The 13752-nt window shown below is 29.6% G+C and overlaps 1 protein-coding gene across 2 annotated transcripts in view; it reads left to right on the top strand.

The window, feature by feature from the left end:
- LOC107448419 (uncharacterized) overlaps positions 1-13752 on the top strand; it is a 198494-nt gene that overhangs the window by 164341 nt on the left and 20401 nt on the right. For both annotated transcript variants that reach the window (XM_071181383.1, XM_071181386.1), the window contains one exon: positions 13229-13339. The gene's annotated coding sequence lies outside the window, so the exon portion shown is untranslated. The remainder of the gene's footprint in view (positions 1-13228; positions 13340-13752) is intronic.

Consider the following 13752-nt stretch of genomic DNA (forward strand, 5'->3'; position numbering starts at 1 on the left):
CTTAAGCGTTGTAGCTATATAATTTCAAACATCCTCAAGAGCTATAACACATCTGCAGCAGAACTGGATATGAAGACAAAATTGCAGGACAGGAACACTTTAATTGTCCACTAATCTTCAGATTTCCTGCTATGTTTTAAAAAACTTTATTTGTGAAAACCTTCAGCGTGGCGGACAGCTGGCCGCCTTAGGCGGCTAGTGACCAATACTTTGAAGCTTTAATAATGTATGGTTAGTTTTAATTGCAATAAATGCTAGTCAAAATTAAAAGACATGTATGAAATGTGGTATCGCTATTCTGCGAAACGTGGTTGAAATGGGACTGAATTCTGGTATATCATTTAATGTATGTTCTTGTTTTCTTTCTCAAACTCGTACCACTCATTTTTCACGCTGGAAAGAGTTCTTAAGAAGTTGAGAAAAGAGTCTTTGCTGTTGTTGAGTTAAGAGTCTTTGTTGTTGTTGTTGCAGTAGGCCATTAGGGCATTGGTGTGCGATTGTTCTTGTTCTTCCAATGGTGCCATTTTTGAAAAAGAATTCGAATTCTGCCACACTTATGCGTCCCACTGGCTTATAGAGCAGACTCATTCATTCATACTTTCATTCGTAATTTTGACCTGACCGTAATTTTGATCTGAACTAGGGAACACCAATCACTAATTCACTACCTCCAGAGGTATAATTTGTTATGGGAACATGAAGGACTTTGTGACCTGACTGATTTAACGTGCAAAAGTCGCCATTTACATACTACGTGGGGAATCTTCAACAGGTTGGATTCGAACTTCCTTTCTTACGAACGTGGGTCCAGCACCCTGCCAGCAAGGCTATCCCGGCGCCGGCAGTCTTTGTATTTGCGAAGAAACCAACATACAAAAGTAAATAATTAAATCAATTCCACTATCCCCATAAAGATTGCATACAACAGACACCGCAGTTTGATCTATCCGAGAATATTATTCTTAAAATGCTTGAAAGTGTCAGTTTTTTCTCTGTTATTATCAGGGAATGCACTAGGAAGATAAGCAGTTAACCATCACCTATCTCCTGCCCACCATTTAAAAAAACCTCCCTTTTAAATAAGCCATAGAGTTGTAAACAGGTTATTACTATTCCGTTTGGTTAATGGCATAGACATCAAAGGGTAAAAAATACTAAATAAATGGTGAAATGATTTATAGTTAAAAAAAATTTGAAAATTTCATCAGGATACTTTAGGGAATTTTACTATGAAAACCATTTATTTGGTTAAAGTAACTTTTCAGTTTAATATTTTTTTATCGTAATGAGAACTATACTTATGAAAATCAGAATTTCCTGTAAGCTGTTACAATAACGAACGAAAAAATTATCATATGACTAATTCTAATACCGAACATTTTGGTTTGATTACAAGAATTGTTTTCTTTTTTTTCCTTTTTACCAGGAATGCCTTTAACATGCAAGTGTAATAATTTTACCAGAATTCTTTGACTTTGCCTGTGCGATATTTTGCGCGAATAATGACTTTTTTTGTTTTAATATTTATGAAACATGCAGCTTTCCCTACTTTTTGTAATAATGGTGAAAGAGAGAATAATGCTAAACAAGTTATTTTAAATTCGCTGTTTCCTAAAAAAAAATTTGTTGTTGAAAAATATGAAAAGTCAGTAAATAACCATTTAAGATATACTAAACCTAAATACCTTAACCCTAAATTTATATTTTAGAAGTGCGCCACCTAAAAGAATTAAAATTCTCGAACAATGATTTGCAAATTTTCATTGAACTGAAAACTCTTGACTTTCTGATGGAAGTTTGTTTGTGGAATGTTTAATCTTCCTCGTAGTTAATTGAAACATTTCTATAATATGGTCGTTTTAACTGGCATTGTAATAAAGCTGATTGGACAGCAGTTCAAGTCATTTACTTTAAACAGTTGAGAGAAGTTTTATCAACCAGAATAATTTTGACAACTTAACGAACGAGGAACGACTCTATATTCCATTACATAACAGAAAATTAACATATCAATTCCATTGCTTATAAGGATATTGCTAATGACGTTTATTTATATGCAACGAATTATGAAAGATAAGTAGAAATTGACAATTTTATAAACTTGTTCGTTTTTCAAAATATTTACCAAACTATCTTTACTTATAAATTAATTATAGGACTTCACGGAAATAATTTTTCATGCACATTTCTGTGACCAGTGCTCATTTGTTTTTGTATAAATATTCCCTTAACGGTATATATCTCTTCAAAATTGAAATATTTTATTTTTAAACTAAGGATATTACTTCCTTTTTTTGCTGAAAAGAAGAAACAGGGATAAAATTTTAAAAACGCATACGAGATGTTTCATATTGGCTTTTCTTAATACAGTTGACTCTCGTTAGAACGATTCCTTTCGTTCAAGCAAAAATGGAGGTTCTAATTAGAGATCGCTATATCGGGAATACACAAAAATGCCATAAAACTAAATATACTAGACTGTTTCACTTTGATTAAAAAACATTTTGGGTCGTTCCACTCATGTAAACCTAATTCAATTTTTTTCAAGTTTTATGCAAGGTCACATCATAAGAAACTGTTTTTATAATTTCTATCACTTTTTGCTAAATAAGTTGAAATTTTTTAAGGTAAAAAAATTTTTATTTTACATTTGTTTTCGAAGTGGAGCTGAATTTTGATCGCTATATTGGTATAGTTATGGTTCGAAGTGATAAAATGGACGCCTCAAAAAATTGCAACTTTAGAATGAAAAACAAGACTTTACGTATAGGTCAGTATAATGAAAGAGTCGTTTTAATGAGGGTCATAATAGGGAACATAGGCTGTATTTACTTTTTGAATCCTTGTGAAAAATAAACGAAGAGAAGTATACAAATTAAGGATACAGTTTAGTGTGAAAAAATTTTTACGAACAATCTCACCATTGATTATTATTAAATCCGAAAAAGCAAAAGAGAAATTGAAAACATTAAAAGCTAGTTTATTTGTTTACAGCTGGAAAAACAATCTATTTTCTTTCATTATAAACTCAGCCTTACAGTTTCACCCTTTATTTAAACTAGTTTCAGACCACTTTAATCCTTCCTTTGCCGTTTGCTCTTATAATTTTCAGTAAATGATTAATGAGAATTTGACAATATTTTATGACATCCTCGGTAGCAGAATTAAATGAACCAACCTGTGACACCTTCTTTTTTACGACCCTTTACTTAAGCTAGTTTCGGACCACTTTAATCCTTCCTTTGCCGTTTGCTCTTATAATTTTCAGTAAATGATTAATGAGAATTTGACAATATTTTATGACATCCTCGGTAGCAGAATTAAGTGAACTAACCTGTGACACCTTCTTTTTTAATCAAAATTTGCTTGCGATCCTAATGCTGTTAAAATTAAACTTATCAAAATTTATAGTAGGTGAAAATTTAATACAAGAAATGTATGTTTAAAATTAATTTGGAACTTATATAATAATGCTTAAATGAAACGATGAAATGGAACTGTAGTTAAAACATCTAAATAACTAAAAGAAAAAAAATGTCAAGTTGAAGATCTATACAATAAATGTTTCGAAAATGTGTTACTCCAGATAAAAATTTTTCAGACTATTATTGGAAAAATTTGGTTTACTCAAACAAAATATATTGTGAAATTCGCAACTGTATACAAAGGATAAATATAAAATTTATACAAAAATGTATATTTTTGCTTAAATTTGATTTTAAACATACACAATAATATCTAAAAAGAAGGATAAAAATTCCATGCTTAAAGTTTCTTAATATATCAGGTAATTCTAACTATAAAATCAAATCAGAATATAAACCAGATATTTTCCCGGTTTATAAATTCTTAATATGTTTTCACTTCTTATGAATAAATTTCAGGAATTGTATCTGGTCCCATGATAAAAAATTTGCCTGTTGAAATGTTCAGGGTCGATTTGGTTTGTCAGATTTTTACAAAAAGGGGAGAAGTGATTCCTTATTGTTCGTCAATGAAAATAGAAATGAAAAAGGTTCACTTTTACTCTTGATTTTTACTTTATTCGACAATTTTATTTACTTAAAAAAACAGACATTGCTCTGTAGAAGTTTATTATTTTTCTTACCATTGTTTTTTTTTTTTAAGTCTGAAATTAAAAAAAAAAAAACACTGCAGATTGTGTGATAGTTTACAGTTCCCACTGTCAAGCTAGCTCCCGGGGGACATCAATAATGCTATTTCGTGAACTTTAATCTGCATAGTTTAGTTACTTCATTCTTTTCAAGCATTCTATACACAGCTAAGTTGATCGTCAGGTAACATACGAAACACACAATTCAAAATATTACTGAAAATTATTAATTATTTTGTATTGCAAAGAATGCAAGATTGGGATTAAATATTCAAGCTCCCCTTCCTACCATTTTTTTAAAATTTTTGCGAAGAATTTTTAAAAGTAAAATTAATTGTTTCCGAAAATTAATTAACGCTCCTTTCACAAAATTTTTATGGAGAAAAATATTAGAGTTCTAAACTTTCACGCCAGATTGCCCTACTTGCATGCCAAATAAAAAATATTCTCAAAGCGCTTTCTTTTTAATGACTAACGTTTCTTTAAAAGTTAATAGTGTTTTACGAAACTCCTTCACCAAAAAAGAAACAAGAATAAATGAATAAACAAAAAAAAGCCACAGTTTGAGTGTTATAAACTCAAATTAAAACTTTAATTTTGAACTAGATATAGTTCCTTGCTGAAAAAGAATTGCCTTTAATTTAAAATAAACAAATAGCTTAAACATTAAAAAATCACTTGTTTTAAAAAATAGGTAATCTAAAAAGAATTTTCCACAACTGTTATTAAAATCAATAAATGATAATCAAATTTTGCTTATTTTTGTTAGTTTTAAGAAAACGGCGTTGGTAAAATTTTTCAGATTTTAGAAAAAGCTAGACCATGAACGTTTTTCATTTTTACGAAAGTTGCTTTTCAGCATAATGACATTTTACGCCATTTTTACTCATAATTAGCATAAATAAAGCTGTTTGAAGATCGATGAAACTTAATCTAACAGCCGTGAATTACTGTTACAAGCTCTCATGAAGAATATAATTAGCTTATTATGTGCTAAAAAGAGTCATTTAACGAGACTGTAGACGGTAACGAGACTGTGTTTTTCTAAATTCTTACTTCTAGTAAAAAAAAAAAGTCACAGTTTGAGTGTCTAAAACACAATTTAAAACTTTAATTTTAAATTAGGTGTACTTTTTTGCCGTGAAATCGCTTGGAATTTAAAATTTACAAATAGCTTAAGCATTAAAAAATCACTTTTCCTACGAGAATTTTTCACTTACTGTTAATAAAATCAGTAAATAATTACCAACTTTTGCTCACTTTTATCAGCTTTAACAAAGTGGCTTTTGTGAAACACTTCGTATATTAAAAAAAATTAACACGAACGTTTCTCATTTTTTCGAAGTTTGCTTTTCCTCATATAGACATTTTGCGCTATTTTATACATAATCAACGTAGACAGCACTAGTAGAAAACAGATGAAACATGAAACTTAATCTAAGAGCCGTGAATTACTGTTAGAAACTCTCAGCAACCATATAATTAGTTTATTATTTGCTAAAAAGCGTCATTTAACGAAACGTTAGAAAAGTCGATGAAAAGCTTTAATATCAAGTTACTAGCTAATTAACTTTTAATATAATTGTAAATTAGACTAGGTATACTATTGTGGGGGCGTAGTTATCGATCATGCCAACCTTCATCTATCAAAAGGTACCTTTTGATTGAATCAAGTTAGCATGCCTTATATACCAGTGAATTGATGTTTAATTTTCGTAGTGGTAGTTACGCCACTCCCTCCAGAATTTTATCAGGGATAGAATTCGATGAACGGATACCACTAGTTGCTGTACTTGTGAAAGACCGGAAAAGCTGATTTTTAAGGTCACCGGGTTTTTGAGTGCTGAATGTGAGAGGTGTATTAACTTCACAGTCGCTCCTGTGTTGCCATTAGCACTCGAGTGACTGCAGTCTGACGTTGTGTGTGATCGAGACGAGACTGAGTAGCTGCAGCATGAGGAGGTGGAGGATAATGTCGCAGTCACAAGTAGCAAGTCAACTGTTCAATGTTCATCAACTGTCATCCATCGAAGTGGGCGTTACTGTCAAGTTAATGCGAAGTGGGCGCTACTGAGAGATCAAATCACGTCCGGGTCACCAATGTGGGGGCGTAGTTATCGATCATGCCAACCTTCATCTATCAAAAGGTACCTCTTGATTGAATCAAGTTAGCATATCTTATATACCAGTGAATTGATATTTAATTTTCGTAGTGGTAGTTACGCCACACTATCTCTCTGAAAAAAAAATTGTCTAAACTTTAAAATAAACAATTTGCTTAACCCCTTAGCGCACAGATTTTTGAATAAAAAACCAGCCAAAAAATTTTTTTTTTATGTTTGATGTAAAAAAACACACTTTAGAACATTGTCCGCTCCTGGTTTAGCTTTTCTATTGGTGGACAATTTTGATATACTGCGCTTTTGTTCCATGGAAAAGGGCTATATTTTACTCTTGAATAAATAAGTATTATAGCTTACAATCCTATGTAAATGATAAATATCAATAAAATGATTCTTTTTCTTAGTTTTCACATTGTTATTTTTAATTCTCGATTATATTCTAGTGAGAAAAATTATGGCAGCATAAAACATGACGCCGCTCGAATTATCTCGAGTGTGCACTGTTTGGCCTGTTTAGCGCGCTCGAATTAACTCGAGCGCGCTAAACAGGCCAAAACTGTTAAGTTGTTAAACATTGTTAAGTGGTTAAACATTAAAAAATCACATATTTTTCTTTAAAAAAATCGCCATTTGGATAAGTGTTTTTGACAAGAATTTTCCACTTACTGTTATACATACTTATTCATATTTCTCTTCACTCTGAAATGGAGCACAAGGCTTCTATCATAGCTTTCCCTCTCACACTATTAGTGGTCAGGTATTTTGCCTTTCATCACGTCTTTCCTGTTGCTTTCAGTTCGTTTACAATCATCCTGCGTCTAGTATTTCTAAGTCTTCCTCTCTTTCTATTGCCCTGAGGATTCCAATCAAAAAAAAGTTTCATTTAAAATTTTTTAGGATTACGTAGAATATGACCAATTCATTTTCATTTACGTTTTTTAGTTTCTAGATCAATCTGTTTCTGTTTTGCTTTTCTAAGGATTTCTGCATTTCAAATGCATTACATTTACTTACTATTATAAAAAGCAATAAATGATTATCCAATTTTGCTTATTTTTATGAGCTTTATCAAAGCGGTGTTGATAAAATATTCCATGTACACGATCATTCCATATACACGATTAGAACATTTTTACGAAAGAACATTTTTGCGTTTTTCATTTTTACGAAATTTGCTTTTCATCATATTGACATTTTGCGTCATTTTTACACATAATTAGCGCATATAGCGCTGAATGAAGATCGACGAAACTTAATCTAACAGCCATAAATTACTGTTACAAACTCACAACAAGCATAAAACTAGCTCGTAATTTATTTGCTGAAAAGCATCATTTAACGAGACCGTAAAACTGTCGAAGAACAGTTGTAACATCAACGAATTATAGAGAATTTGAGTTTAACTATTAGCGAATTTACTTATAATTACAATTTTCAATTAAACTAGGTGTTCAATTTAGGTATACTATCTGCTGAAAAAGAATGGCCTTAAATTTAAAATAAACATATAGCTTAAGCATTAAAAAATCCTCTTTTTTAAAAATGTTTTTCCAATGCGAACTTTTCAGTTATTGACATTAAAATCAATAAATGATTATCAGTCTTGCATCATTTTATGAGCTATGAACTAAAGCATTTACGAAAATAACGTTGGTAAAACTTTCCGGACATTAAAAAATTAGATCAAGAACGTTTTTCATTTTTACAAAACTTGCTTTTCATCACATTTTGCGCCATTTTTATACATAATTGTCGTAGACAGAGCTGATTAAAGAGCGACGAAACATAATCTAAGTCAGGAATAACTGTTACATATTCTCAGCAAGCCTATAATTAGCTTATTATTTACTAAAAAGAGTCATTTAACGAGACGGTAAAATTGTCGAAGAATAGTCTTAATATCAAGCTCACACTGAATTTACTTTTAATATAATTCTAAATTATACTAGGTATACTATCGTTCTAAAACAGATTTTTCTAAAATTTAAAATAAACAAATAACAATAATTAAAATAATTAAAAGAATCATCTTTTAAAAAATCGCTAACTCGAAGAATTTTTCTACCGAGAATTTTCCACTTACTGTTATTGAAATCAATAAACGATTATCAAATTTTGCATATTTTTATGGGCTTTAATGCGATACTGGTATTCAGGAATTAAAGAAGTTTGACTATGAAAGTTTTTTATTTTTACTAAACTTGCTTTCCATCATATTGACATTTTGTTCATTTTTATACATATAGAGCGCTGGTTGAAGAATGACGAAACTTAATCTAAAAGGCGTAAAAATAACTGTTCGAAATTCTCAGCAACTATATAATTAACTTATTATTTGTTTAAGAGCGTCATTTAACGAAAAGGTAAAAGTCTCGAAGAACAGTTTTAATATCAAGTTATTAGCGAATTTACTCTTAATATAATTCTAAAGATAATCTTCTTCAAGGTACTAATCGGATTTTCTGATTACTACGATTTAGTAACCTATTCCCTGTGGTTTTTCCTCTTGGTTAAATATTCAGATTATTCTACCAGAGTAAGCAATATTAACTAATCTTACATAAATATCGGATGATATTTTGGAATAGAATATTTTTTCATCTTCTTTCATCAGTGTGTAAGACAGAGCTAATTCATCCGTTAATCTCCTCGCTTCAACTATTACAGCATTACATGACAGAAAATGAACAAAATATGAAAAAAATGTATTATTATGGCGATATTATTAAAAAATTAGAATAAATCAAATTAGAAAGTTATTTCTTTTGCCAAATATATTAATGAATCATTTTTTAACCAAAGCAAAATTACATATTTATATTTTAGATAAAAATCAGTTTGCTCTTGACATTCAAATGGGAAAATGTAAGAACATGCGTTTTAAAAAAGATACATTTAAAGAGGACATACTTGTATTTATAATTATGCCGAAATGAGTGATCATTCTGATATTCTATGTATATTTATATAGTGTATTGATATGCAAAATAAAAGTTATATATATACTTTTAATAGGAAATGTGAGTGTGTGTATTTGATTTTTAAAATTATAATTTCTTATGTAATTATATTGAAAATTACTTTACCTACACTTTATTTTTTAGCCGTCTTTCGATTAAAAAATTATTGTTATTATCGAATTCTATTTTACCACTAGATTCTACTTTAATAAAAGTTATAAAACATCAAACAAAAATTGTGTTAAAAAAATAACGATGTATGCAATGTTAAAAAAAGTGTTCTCTGTTATTTATTTATTTATTAGCTACAAACTGAAACACAATGCTCCTTGCCATGATGAAACGTGAATAATGAAAACCAATAAAAGTTAAAAGCAAATAAAATTACTACTGTTGTCGAAAACCTAATGGAGGATAAACAAAAGAAAGATCACGACAACTCAAAACTGGAGGATTTAGATTTATTAACAAGGACCGCTATGACGACGGCCTGGAAATCATACTTAATGGCGAATCGTACGCAATACTGCCGCATCCACATAATACACTTTGAAAATTCAGATCGGGCACCCGACCTCCTCATCATACTTTTCAACCACCAAACCGTGCACGGACTATTTCGGCTCTAAAACTGTTTTGAACATTGCCTTATTGTGTATTCCGAGTCACTGACATAATCGAAAAATGCTTAATTTGATCAAACCCCCATCTTTTTGACTCAGATTATATTTACTGCAGATCATACGCAAGAAAATCCGCATTAATATAAATGAAACGACACTGGATGGAATCAAGATATAATGTGCGAAAAAGAATTTTGGAATCACCGAAATTAAACTTATCTCTAAGGTATCAACAATATTCGGCAATCGACGACTAACCCTAATTACCTAGTATAATTTAGGACGAATTACGAATATCTGCTCTTCTATCAGGGATGAGATTTTTCCGCTTTTTAGCGGATTTCCGCTTTTTTCACTTTCATCTCTTACATTTCAGCTTTTTTTTTTATCAAAAATTCAGATTTTCTAAAAATTTCATTTTTTTATAAGTATTCCGCTTTTTCAGAAAATTCACCGATTTTCAAAGAGAAATAGAAAATTCAAACTACATAGCTACCAATCCTTTATCATTTTTACTTATTTTACCTATTTTCTCCCCTTTTACTACAGGCAGCAAATAAGATTTTCCGAATTTTTTACCCACCCTCCAGATAGATCCGATTTTCGTAGTTCAAACGGCGCTGCTTCTGACAAGCCTTTTAGAGGTCCCAAACCTGGAATCTGCTAATATCTCGATTCTTATTCACATGATTTTTATATCAAGCATAGCTTTTCATTTTTGCGTGTTGCGATTCTTATTCACGCGATTTGAATATTGTACGTTGCGATTCTTATTTACGAGATTTAAAAATCCGATATTGTGATTCGTATTTACGTCTTTTTAAAAACCTATGTAGCGATTCGTATTCACGCAAGTTTAAAATTCAATGTGTTGATTTGCTCATGCGGTTTATAATATCAAACATTGATTTTCGTATTTATACGTGATTTTAAAATAAGGCATTGGGATTCGCATTCACGCATTCTAAAAATTATGCATCATAATTCTTATTTATGCAATCTAAAAATTACGCATCATGATTCGTATTTACGCGATCTAAAAATTATGAATCGTGATTTGTATTTACGCGTTTTAAAAATTCTATATCCCAGTTTGTATTTTCTCATTTTCAAAATCGTATATCTAGTTTCATATTCATGTGATTTCAAAATCCATAATTGTTATTCATATTCACGCAATTTTAAGATCAACTATCGCGATTCTTGTAAGAAGTAAATTTTTTTTTAAATATTAGTTACTATAAAGGTGACTGTTTTTCTAACGACGATTATTAGTATATGTAAGTGTTACAACATCAGAGAAACTGGAAGGGAATATATTCAAAACTTACATTCTGTGCTTGCAAAGAAGAAAAAATAGGATTTGTCACAAGATGTTTGAAGATGGACTAACGACTAAATATAGCAAACATAAAAGATATAGCAAACAAAAGCAATCACTTAAAAAGGGATTTAATTAAAAAAAAATTTGGGGGGAAAAAGAGTTAATTAACTAATCATCAAAATTTTATTTATAATTGCTGTTATTTATGCTATAAAATGCAAAATTCTTATCAAATAAAAAACAATTATCTAAACAGTTGCTGATTGTCATGTAATTTTTCAAACTAAAATAGCAATTTTTGTATGTTAAGGAGTTACTATATATTTCTACTTCACTGTTATTGATATGTTTCAGAGGGCTGTAGTTAGATTAGACTATAATATGAACATAATGATTCGGTCCATTGTTAAAGTTTTTTTTTCCAATATAATTTAAAAAGTAATATTACTGATATATTTGCTATAAATCACATAACAGTATTTATTAAAAGAAATGAAATATTAATGTATATTCTCAGTAGTTTTAATTTGCTAAACCAGGTAGTTTTTCAAGTAATAATTGTCTCTTATGTGAACTGAGGAAAAATATAATTTCCAGCTTTTTTTTTTCAATTGGTAATTTTTATTTTCACTAAATGTTAAGTATCAATGTAATCATTTATATAATAATAGATTAGTACCAATTGTATGTCAACACATTATTTATTACCTTAAACTGTCTGAAATTTATTATTAAAGAGTTGCGCTTGCGTAAAATTTACTATCGTGGAAATTCAGCTTTTTTGCGTTTTGGCTAATCTCATCCCTGTTCTATCTAAATTAATTACGCTACTTAACTAAAAGTGAAAGATAGAATAACAATGTATTCAATTTTACATTGTGTGCACATATTCTATCGTGAATGACCGAAATCAGGAGAATGTCGACTTTCATCGGTGAATGTCAACAATCATATAGTCCCTTTGGTGACTGTCAAAATATTTGTTACATCCGATTTGATATTAATTTATTCGTTGATATTATATTTATTCTATATTTTAATATCTGCTGAGAATACATTAGTAGAAACATCAGTGTTCGGAGTACCGGGCAAATGTATACCGGGCATAAGCACTGAACCTTAAAAAAACATCAGTGTAGTGTATACCGGGCAATGGCACTAGATCTAGTATATATTTTGGACATTTACGAAAGCGACTATGTAATTGTTAACATTCCCTAATGGAAGCCAACAACTACCAATTTCGGTCATTCACAGTATACAAGAGAGAGGTCTCTTTTTTTAGTTCTTAGTATCTAATATGCAAAGAATTTATTTTTATACAATAGACACAATAAAATAAATAAACAATAAAAGTACTGACGGACAATTTTTAGAGAAAAATAACTCGTGATATGAAATAAACTTCAAGACAGGGGAAAAAATTAAAGAATAAAACTAGAGAAATATAAACATAATCAAAACAGCAAAGTTGATTTGACTTATTGGTTATGAATCGATTTTGTTATTAAAAGAAGAAATAGATAATTTCAAATATAGCCGTTCGATGTTTTTATTTATTTGCTTCTAAGACGACAATACAAACTATAAATAAGATAGCAGATATAAAAATAAATTACACACAGATAGTATAATATAAATCTCATCTTATTATGTTTTAAGATATCCTATTTTCTCGTAAAGTCGTATAAAAAATAGCATTCTGTTTGCGAACAATGAAATATAGATGTATTATTTAGGAAGAAATAGTAGCTAAATAATGAATGAATTCAAAGGATTCTGATTTTTAGATATCTTAAAAAAAAGTTACAGAAATTCTTTATGTTTGCCTTTTTTGCTGGATTCTTTTATTTATTTTACAACAGTACGAGTATTTTTTGGCAAGTGTTTATTTTATAAGAAGGAGGAGATATTAAACTGTGGTGATGCTTTTTTACTATAGTACTTTTTTTATTGTTTGATGCTAAAGCAAAACTCTCTATTTGACTAACTAATTTGACTGTTACAAAAATATTAGTCTAACACATGTTTAATAAAAATATTGTGTTTATATAACCATAAAAAACGTTTCTTTTTCCTTGCAGGTGGATGGGAATGATGTATAATGCATAAATATAAAAAAAAGGAGATATTAGAATACATTCATCAATGAAATTTGAGCTTAAAAATAGTTCTGAAATCAACTGATGAAAAAGGTAGTGAATTTTACAATTATTATTTAATTAGAAAATTTATTAAATTAACTGATAACATGTTTATATGTGTCTGAGTAGAGTTTTTTCTCCTGGAAATGCAATAAGTTCGCAATAATTTAGAAAAATATTTTCTTTATTTAAAACAATTTTTAGAACATCTTTTTAAAATGCTTTTTATCTATTCCATTTAATGTGTATTGTTATAGATAGAATATTCCATAACTTTAGCCCTTAATGTTTATTTTAAGAATCCTTTTCAAGCGAGTGAGTGATGTAAATTTTTGGCACAACAGCCATGATTTGGTTATACCGCTCCTAAAACAAGGTTAAAAGTTCATATAACTTAGTTAAAATTTAATCACTTGGTTAAAATTTGTATAACTTGGTTAAATTCCAAACACAAGGTTGAGTTT

The sequence above is a fragment of the Parasteatoda tepidariorum genome, chromosome 1 (assembly GCF_043381705.1).
Source record: "Parasteatoda tepidariorum isolate YZ-2023 chromosome 1, CAS_Ptep_4.0, whole genome shotgun sequence".
Lineage (NCBI taxonomy): Eukaryota > Metazoa > Arthropoda > Arachnida > Araneae > Theridiidae > Parasteatoda > Parasteatoda tepidariorum.